The 9581-nt window shown below is 46.7% G+C and overlaps 1 long non-coding RNA gene across 4 annotated transcripts in view; it reads left to right on the forward strand.

Annotated features, from left to right (window-relative positions):
* The window catches only part of LOC106016501 (uncharacterized), a 331834-nt gene extending 322548 nt beyond the window's left edge, over positions 1-9286 (forward strand). For 2 of the 4 annotated variants that reach the window (XR_011804224.1, XR_011804225.1), the window contains one exon: positions 7843-9286. This is a non-coding gene — a long non-coding RNA (uncharacterized lncRNA). Of the gene's footprint in view, positions 1-1972; positions 2226-4966 lie in introns of all 4 variants that reach the window. The other 2 variants (XR_011804222.1, XR_011804223.1) reach the window with 2 other exon arrangements.
* The last annotated feature ends 295 nt before the right edge of the window (positions 9287-9581 follow it).

The raw sequence follows: 9581 nt of genomic DNA on the forward strand, positions 1-9581 counted from the left end.
AGTGCCCAAGAAACTCCAGGAGGAGAGCGATCTGTCCCTTCCCCTGCACTTGACTTCCAGTGTAACACAATCCCAGGACTCTCCGTACCTACCTGTGCCTGCAGAGTCCTTTGGGCTTTTTCAGGCTTGCTGACATTTATATACATTTCTAAATATCACTGAAGTATTGCTGAGAGAGGGAAACGTGGAGTGAATGACATGGACTTGTGAGCAGCAATGGGAAAAAGGTAGTTGAAAGCTTGATTGTAGTAACCGTGCCAATACCCCCCGAGAAACAAAGCCTCCTGCAGGCACAGTGCCTTTTCCAAGAGATGAAATGAACTTCTTTAGGTTTAGCCCTAAGTAAACGATGGTCCAGCTCATAAAACATCCTGAAGTGCAGAACTGTTTACAGACTTTATTTGTCTTGAGCCTTGCGCTTTGTAAGATCAGAGGCGATTTCATTACCCAACTTTGTGCAATGTCATTCCGGCTGGATCACAAATGCCATGTGAGTGTTTACAGTAATGAGGAAATACATTACAGCCGGAAAGGATGGCTGCAGTTTAATAGAAATATTCTTCTAGAACAGATAAGGGCCAATCCCAAGGATGGGCTCTTCCTTGCTTCTTTTTACTGATTTCTGCATTCCACTTAGCTGCAGCTGCATGAGAGGATCTCTCCTGGCCCTGACTCCCTTTGTGGAGACAGGGCAAAGCAGAAGGGGCAGGACGGAGCCTTCCCTCTCCTGTAAGGGGGCATCAGTTTTGGGGAGCTAAATTATTGCCACTGCTGCACTGTGGATGGTGGAGCAGCGGCGAGGCACAGCCAGCCAGCTTGGATTTCACATAAAATGGAGCTTGGTCAGCTTCCAGGACTGGAATTCAGCTTTTTATTTTCCAAGAAAGGATGCAAGCAATTTGTCTTTAGGATGCTATAAAGACGCCTTCAAGAATATCATATAGTCTGCTAATGCTGCAGAGAACCTCTTAAAAACTTAATTGCCTGTGTCACCAAATGAGAAGAGAGTAGTCCCTTGAAAGATCCTGTGTTTTGAAAACACACAGTCAGTTCTAAATACTTTCAAATGGTACATGCTTCTTTACTCCTGCTGACAATAAGAGTAATTGCTGAGCACAGGATAAAGGAGATTGTCTGAAATGTTTCAGCACAATTTTCTTGTTCCTTTTTTTTTTTTTCACAATGCAAAAAGACAGAGGCATTCTTGGTTTGTGACCAAACAAACAGAGGGGTTTTCTTCTGGTGCCAAGAGGCAGGCAAGACATAGAGATCTCAATAACAAAGTGACTCTCTTCATTTGAGAGCTCCTCAGCTCCCATCCCTGGTTCCCTTTGTCCTTTCTTCACCAGATATTCCAAACCCTGTGATGTTTTAGGGATCACTGAAAGGCAGATGGACAAACCCAGTTAATCACAGTTACACCCTGTTGTATCAGTGCAGGGCAGGGGCACCTGAAGGTCCTGGAGATGCCAGGGCTGCTTGGTGCTCGCACCACGTCTGGGCACGGTGAGCCAGGTTAGAAGGACCAAACCCTGAGAGTTGAGATGAACGATGTGAGCAAAGCCCAGAGCAGTGACAGAGGTGGCACTCTGAAATCCAGGTCCCATTTCCACCAGAGCACACTGCCTTTTAAAAGGAGAAAAAGCATTTTTGAAGCCTGCTACCCAGACTTCAAAGAAAACAGGCTCTGTCAAGGATGACTTCCAGAGAAGAGAGGCCACGAAATAGTGTCTGGAGCCAGGGTGGTTTTGGCTGAGCAGTGCCTTCCAGTTTTGGTCCCCTGTATGCGTGCTAGACTCAGCCTCAGCATTCCTGCTATGAGTCTGCTGCCCACCAGGATGACAGAGTGGGAGGTTTCCTCCCATCACTTACTCACTGCGCTGACTCACTGAAGTGTCTTAATTCTGAGATACAGGAGACCCTGAGCCCCTCAGTTTGCTCACTCACCTCTGCCTTTTATTTTGGCTGTAAGGTTTAGCACACAGCATTCCATTGTGTCGGCCTGGTCCCAGCTGACTGTCATTGTGCTTGGCCATTAAGGACTCGTTCAGCTCTCTGCAATTCCCTGTGTGGCCCATGGTGCAGCACAGTACATTGGAAAGCAGTAGCCACTGCAACATGACGTGGCACCTGAAAACTCAAAGGAGACACAGGCTTATGCTGACTGTACAACTGTATGGTTGGTATTCTTCCTTTACACCTGCTCTGAAAGCAGGAAAAAACAGGTATGATCTATAGATTTTATTTCTTCTTCTTTTTTTTTTTTTTTTTTTTATGCAATGGTTCATTGGTTTTTTTTTGTTTTTTTTTGCGGGGGGATGGCAAGTAGATATACAGAGCACAGCAGATGTCTCAGACATTCAAGAGACATTTCTTCTTGGTCCTCAGATGAAATGGACTGGGCTTTGCTCCAGAAAACAGGAACGATTAATCCATCATTGAACATGAACTTAAATGAGCTAATATTGGGTATTTTAGTTCTGATGTATGTGCTAAATGAAGTAATCATTCAGAGGATAAAAGTAATGGTTTTGAGAAAATGTTCTAAAACGCAGTGGCTGAGGCAGGTGGGGTGAAAAGCTCCCAGCTGGTGCAGGCACCGACGTCGCTGTCACTCCTGTGCGTGGGAGCAGCAGGAGGAGGAGTGCTCCAGGACTGGGTATCCTCTAAGCACAGGAAAGGTAAATGCTGCGTAGCCCAGACCATCTGCGGTGTAATTTCAGTGTCTTGACACACACCGCCTGCTCTGGCCCCAGGTCAGCTTGCTGCCTCGGTGGCTTTATGCTGAAGATGCCTCAACGTTGTGCTTTGGCTGCCAGGGTGAGTCTTTCCTCACGTTATCTGCCATCCTAGATGCGCTGCTCTGCAAGTGTCATTAACCACAATTACACCCTTAAGCAAGAGACAGCAATTGATATTTTATCATTGGGATTTTTTGCCGTGACTTTTGTACCCACCTGGAGTGAACAAACTATTACAAGTTTCATCCAATTATGTTAAGTGCAGTTGGACATACTGTGCCTAACACAATCTCTTTTCAGTGGAGAGAGGGGCAGTCCGTTATCAGCTCGAGGCACCATCATTCATTAAGACATCATTTGCCTCTCACCAGCAGAGCCGAAGCAGCAAATCTATAGGATGTCATAATAAGGTGTGATAATGAAAGATAGGCAGAACAGGATTAACAAAGGGGTCCTCTCCACATTATACCTTCCTCTTACTACTTTGCTCAGTCCCAGTCTTTTATGATCTCCTGAGGGAACGTTTCAAAGGGGTGCGTGGAAGTTAGGCCCACAAATCCAATTAATTGCTGATGTGGTTTGTGCCTGGAATCACCATGCACCACTTAAAAAAAAAAAGCTGCCTGAGTGCAGCAGACTATAGAAAGGAAAATATTGGGCATACAGTACTGTAAATAAGCTCTCATCCATCCCTGCCTGTTGTTCTCGCCCTGGGCTAGGAAAGTCTTTGACAGCTCATTCAGCACCTTTGCTCTCATGCTCCAGTTGGTCACATCACACCCATCCCTGCCCCTCTGAACCAGCCCAGTTGGGATCTCACTTCTACTGGGGTGACTGGTCGATGTACCAGAGCCTGCTTGGTTCCTGGTCACAGCTCCCCGGCCGCAGGCAGGCAGGGCTCTCAGAGGGCACCCTTCCTGGAGCGAGTGCTGGGCAGGAGGAGTCGGTGCCTTGCGTTTTGTCCCTGTCCAGGGCAGACCTCTCACCTTCCAGCCCCTTCATCACTGTGCTGAGGACGGGCAGCTCAAAGCTCTTCCAAGCGTAAAGAGAAGATGCTTTGGAGTTTGTTGGTTCTGCAATGTGCATACAAATACAGATCTTTCAGGGAGAGGAGAGGAGGACATGCGTTTACCAACAGTTGCACATAGGTGCCTTTATGCCAGTGTGTAATTCTAGTAAATGTGCTGTGACTGGGATGCAGGCACAGTGATGCTGGCAGTGAAGATGCTTTTGTTAGCATCAGGTTGTTCACGCATGGGGCTAAACCAGAGTTGTTCTTGAAACCAGGGCATGGAGCTGGGCTCCAGAAGACCCGTAAGCCTTTTGTGAGGCATCAGAAGAGCCACCAGTGGCAGAAGTGCCAGAAGCCAGGCTTCAGAAGTCCCATCACTCATGGAAGTGAGGGTCTGGGCACACACTGACTGTGTTTCTGCCAGCACTGTCCACATACTTCTGCCTGCAGTAAAGCTCTTGGTGGTATAGAAATGTCATAAAAACTCACGTCCTAAACCACTTCACTATGACCTGGCCATAGCCTGTCCCACGAGTTACTTGCAGGGGATGATGGCCAAGACCGCCAGTCCTGGAGGAGGCTGTGGTGCTGGGGGAGGGCTGAACCAGTTCTCTCCTTGCCTAGTCAAATCCAGCTCCAAACCTGACAGCAGGGAAACTGGGAGGGAAGGGTCCCATTTCTGTAGTGCCTTTGGTCTGGACACTGTGGGCCCACCCAGACAGGAGGACAGCAGGACGGACAGACAGACTTCAGCCAGGTGCTGCTTCGCCTCGCCAGCTCGGCAGCAGCCTGGGTGAGCGTGAAGCACGGCACATTTTGTGTGCTAATAGGCAAGGGCCTGCGTGCTAATGTGCTCGAACATATGTGGTAATAACATTAATTTACAACTTTTTAAAATTATTAGCAATGCAGGTTTCTTGCCTGCCTTGTGTGTGTGTGGTACATAAATACGTGCATTATTTTTAGCACATTCCTTGCAATTCCATCTTCCCGAGGAGCAGCCACTACCTGTGGCACTAGGGACTGAAAATGCAGCTAAGAATCAGCTTGTCCAATAAATCACCTGCACAATCCTACACAATCCATCCCTGGAGAGAACAAACCAGGTGCCCAAATGCATGGGGGAATCTTATTTCTATCTATATTCTGTACTGTTATGGCTTTTATCCAATTATCAGGCTTTTTACCACCTGTAATGCGTTCCTATTCACAGCACTACAGTCAATTGCCCAAAAGGTAATTCCTGTGGGTGAGGGATGCAGTGACACGACTGAGGTCACCCCAAACCTGTGTCAGAGAAGGGAACCGAGACTGGGGCTCTCACAGCAGGGACCGAGCATTAAGCATAGGCTCTGGATGCAGTTCAACAAAAAGAATTTAATGGCTGGAAAAGGTCCCATGGTAAGTCCTGTCCTTCAGGTGCCAATGAGAACAGCAGGTCAGCAGAAGACACCTTTGGTATTTTCCCTTCTCGGGGCACCTTTGCAGTTTACAGGGAGCGGCACAGCTGGAGCAGATGGGCAGCGGACTCCTTCATTTGCCTTTGGATGCCCACCCTCGTGGCGGTGCAGGTGTCAGTCCAGCTGTGCAAATTTGAATTTTCTTTTTACCATTAGCATTTTCCAGTGACTTTTTTCCGTTTCCAGAGCAGTTCAGACTGCCATGGCCAGTGGCTCTGTTGTGGTCAGTAAGTGAATTAGAGAGATGACACAGGACTGTCATGGCCAGGGCACTTCCACCAGCACAACAACAACCAGAAACTTTAGGGCTGCATCCCCAGAGAGTACTTCAGGCTGCTGAGATTCAACAGATCTGTGTACCAAGGCAGATGCTTAAGTACACATTTCCATAAAGAAATTCTTCTCAAAAATCCCAAACTGAGCTTGAGCCAAAAGCACAGGAGATGATCCTGCTGCAAACACTGTTAGAAGAAAGTCTCTTTGGCCAAAATTTCTCATGCTGTTTTTCTGCACTCCAGTAAACCTGGCTGCTGTCTCCATCCTGGAGATGACTTCATTTCACTAGATTTCTCATTCCAGGCTCTCTCTGCTTCAAAAGCAATTGTTTGTGCTGCAGTTGGAAAATGTGTATCATCACAGTTGCCTTTTTTCCACTGCAGAGTAATTAATCGATATTTCTCATGGAGGGCAGTCAATTCTCATTACACTGGGGTTTCACAAAGTTGCTTTTTTTTTTTTTTTCTTTCTCCACAGAAGGGATGTGGCATATCCAAGAGGTGCTTTGTGTCTGTGCTTCGTGTTCTGGCTCAGTTTGGGCTGCACCAGGGCGAAGGCAGCATAGCAAATTCCACGTTGCAAGAGGCAGACGGAGTTTCAGAACTCTACACTGGTGGAAAGGAGGTTTTCCTGCAAACTCTGTGCCATCAGCTGGGTGCCTGCAACATGGTGCCAAGGGACAGGGAAGGTGGAAGGCAGAGCAGAGGTCAGAAGCCACTAGCCTTTTGCTCACACAAGATCAAGAAGCAGGGTAGGATGGTACAAGGATGAGCAGGGTAGGAGTGGCCAAGGATGAGCAACCCATCAGTGCTCCCAGCAGACCTGCACAGGCAGAGCCTGCCCCTGCCTGTGCACCATCAGCCCTTATCTAAGAAGCTGAGGGGTAGGAAGGTGCAGCATGCAGCTCCTGTGCGCTTGCAGAGCATGAGAACCAACTGCTGGACGGCACTAACAAAACTGTATTTGAGCCTGCCATCAGGCTTGTGAGTTCCTTCCTGACTCCGTGCATTTTACTGTACAATATAGCACTGGAAGTCATTATTATTACAAAGAACCACTAATTCAATAACACCGCTATCCTGCTTGAATAACACCCATACAATATTAATGCATTTCCCCCATCATGTTCATTGCAGAACACAAAAGCTGTTAACAGAACGCGAGGAGCCCCAGCGCGAGGGGGGCGTGAATGCGACAGTCACTGTTAGCCATGCATTGCTAGCGCCGAATTCAAGCTCTGGAAATTATGATTGCAAAGCACATTTTTGGATGCCATTCATAAAAAAAAAAATGGCTAAAAGTTAAAACTTCAAATAGAAGTAGGAGAGCTGCCTGGCATTACACGATAACGTGGCACTTTATTATCCCTCTTCAATTGTTTGACGTTTATGCCTCTGTTTAGCAAGTCTGTTCGTTATCGTTCTCCAATTAACAGAGACTTTTTTTCAGATTATTTTTATGAAATTCTCATTTAATTAGCCATACAGCTGAGTCTCAAATGGCAGTTTTAAAAATATCCTTCCACTGATCAAGCAGCCAAATGGTCTTTCTGAGATATTTGCGGAACTGTAAACCTTCGTTTGTCTGCTAATTATCCCCTGGCTTAGACGCTGGGAATTTGAACACCTGACAATCAGGGGTTATTCACCGGACGCTTTCATTTTGCACCATGTGGAAAAATACAAATTTCACTTATTAGAACCTTCTCGTGGGCTTTTTTTTTTTTTTTCTTTAGTAAAGGATGTGGTTTATCAGGCGATTTTCAGATTCTGCACAATAGATGGGGAATTAAAATAATGAGTGACAAATAATAGAAAACAGGTGTGACAGGAGAAGTCAAGCAAGTATTCCACAGGCACCAAGCAAAATGGGAGGAAATACGTTTATAATACAATAACGAAGGCAAAAAAAAAGCAACCCACAATGAAATAAAATCAACAGTAAAATTTCAGTGAATGGGCCCTCCTGCTATACAGCTGGAAACCATTATGGTATTTAGCAACGAATACACAAATAAGCTTAAAATGCATTTTTGCCATATATTGATGGGCGTATGTAGCTGGGTAGAAGAATCCCTTAATCTCCCACTGAACTGCTGCCACATTTGCGAGGGAACGTGGCAGCTCGCCAGGAGGCCTCGGCTGCTCCGTGCTCTGCATGGTGCTGTGCTCCCCTGCTCCATGGGGTGGGCAAGCAGACGCAGCCCAGGGCAGAAGCTGCTGCCTGCATCCAGCAGGGTGAGCAGCAAAGGACCCGTCCTTTGCTGGAGAAGGGGAAAATGCATGGGTTTGTGATGTGGAGTTACAGGGCAAAATGAGCAGTTGGAGAGTAACGGTAACATTTTATGTTTCAGGTCTTAAGTGTAATTCTAGCAGAAGATAATAAGACTTCTGCTTGTGTCAGAGGTGGTTTTTGGATGCTGCTGGTGGTATGCCCAATCTGAGGGGACAGCTGATTCAGCCACTGTGCAGTGCTGCTGGCCTGTTACATCTGAGCAGCCCTCTGGAGCCTAGACAAGGTAAGAAGAAGGTAAGTGAGATCCTGCAGTGGCTCATTCAGCTGGGTGAGATGCATTTCAGCTTTGCAAGACCCCACAAACCATCCTCACCATTTCTAAGAAGCTCCGAGAAATGGTTCCAAGCCAGAGCTTGGATGGCGGAGAGAAGAGGCACTAACACAAGTGTAACGGGGAACCAAGGAAATAGCCTGCTGCTGCCATGGAAGTGGAGAGGATACCTCGGAGAGTCACTTCGGATTTCCAGCTGCAGGAATATGTTGTTATGAATCTCTATCAGAGCACTTGTAGTGCAGCTGGAGAGTATGTCTGACATTGCCTCCAGTGACCTTTTCAATACAGTCCAAGTGCTGCAGAGCTGGTGTTTCAAGAGGAATTCAAATCGAATTTACTCAGGCAGAAAGGATTGGCCTGGGGATAGCCCTACCACTCGCTTTGCGTTTCTCCTTGTCATTCTCATGGAAATTGCAATTCTTTATGCATGGTGCTTCTTCCTGTGCCACAGCAAATGTGTCCCATTAAACGGCAGCAACAGTACTGTGCTTCTCCAAGAGGCCCCAGGATGAGGACACAGCGGTGGGGTGCTGAGGCCGTTTGCAGACGGTGCTGGCAGCAGCAGAAGTTGGAGGATGGAGGTGCAGACTTCAGCACAACCCATCTAAAGGTCACGGCATGGCAATGCGCCCTGGCACCCAAAATTAGCTGGTGCACATCAGGCACCCACTAAATGTGCAGCTCGTTGGCCTGTGATGTGAACAGCAGAAGTTTGTGTAAGCTCCAGAGGCAGGTAGGGAAATGCACAGGGGAGAAATTCACCTGGGGCTCTGCAAGACAGAGAGAGAGCCAGGCAGGAGCAGCCAAGGAGCAACATTGCGGTGTGTAACACTCGTGGCTCTGGGGTGAGGTCCCTGCCTTGCTGCAGGCAAGCCGTGAGTGTTGGGGGGGAAATGTTGGTTTTCTTCCCGCGCTTTCCTGGCATGGTGTGATTATTTCATACATGTTTGTATGAGAGGTGCTTTAAAATGTAATTTCTTTGATTAATTTGGTGTCTGTATTTTCACTGTTTTGTTCGCTCCAATTTATGACAAAATTGAACAAAGTGGGTAACAAAATATAGCCCTGTCAGGCTCCTGTCTTCACGGATATAAAGAAAAATGTGAAACTGTCAGGCACACAAATGTGCCAAACCCCAAGGAAAATTATTACATTCTGCTTGACATTTACTTTAATTTTACAAAATTCTGTAATACCATTATAAATAATAATAATAAAAAGCGGCATGGAAATATTGTTAAGTGTATTTATTTTCATTTGCTAGCTTTGTGATTTATGGGTTTGATTTATTTTTTATTTTTTATTTATATTTTTTTCCAATCTCTGCATCAGAAGGGAGACGGAGCACCTGGAGCCCGGATGCTGCTACCTGCACATCATGCTGGCCAGGGGAAAGTGGTGAATGAGGCTGTGTCATCTGAGGAAATGTGCCCTGCTCATAACAGCAGGGGAGAGTAATGGGAATTCTCCACTTTCAAAAGCTCTGCAAGATTTTATTGAACCTCTGTGAAGTGCTTTCTGAG

This window comes from Anas platyrhynchos, chromosome 20, assembly GCF_047663525.1.
Source record: "Anas platyrhynchos isolate ZD024472 breed Pekin duck chromosome 20, IASCAAS_PekinDuck_T2T, whole genome shotgun sequence".
NCBI classification, from domain to species: domain Eukaryota; kingdom Metazoa; phylum Chordata; class Aves; order Anseriformes; family Anatidae; genus Anas; species Anas platyrhynchos.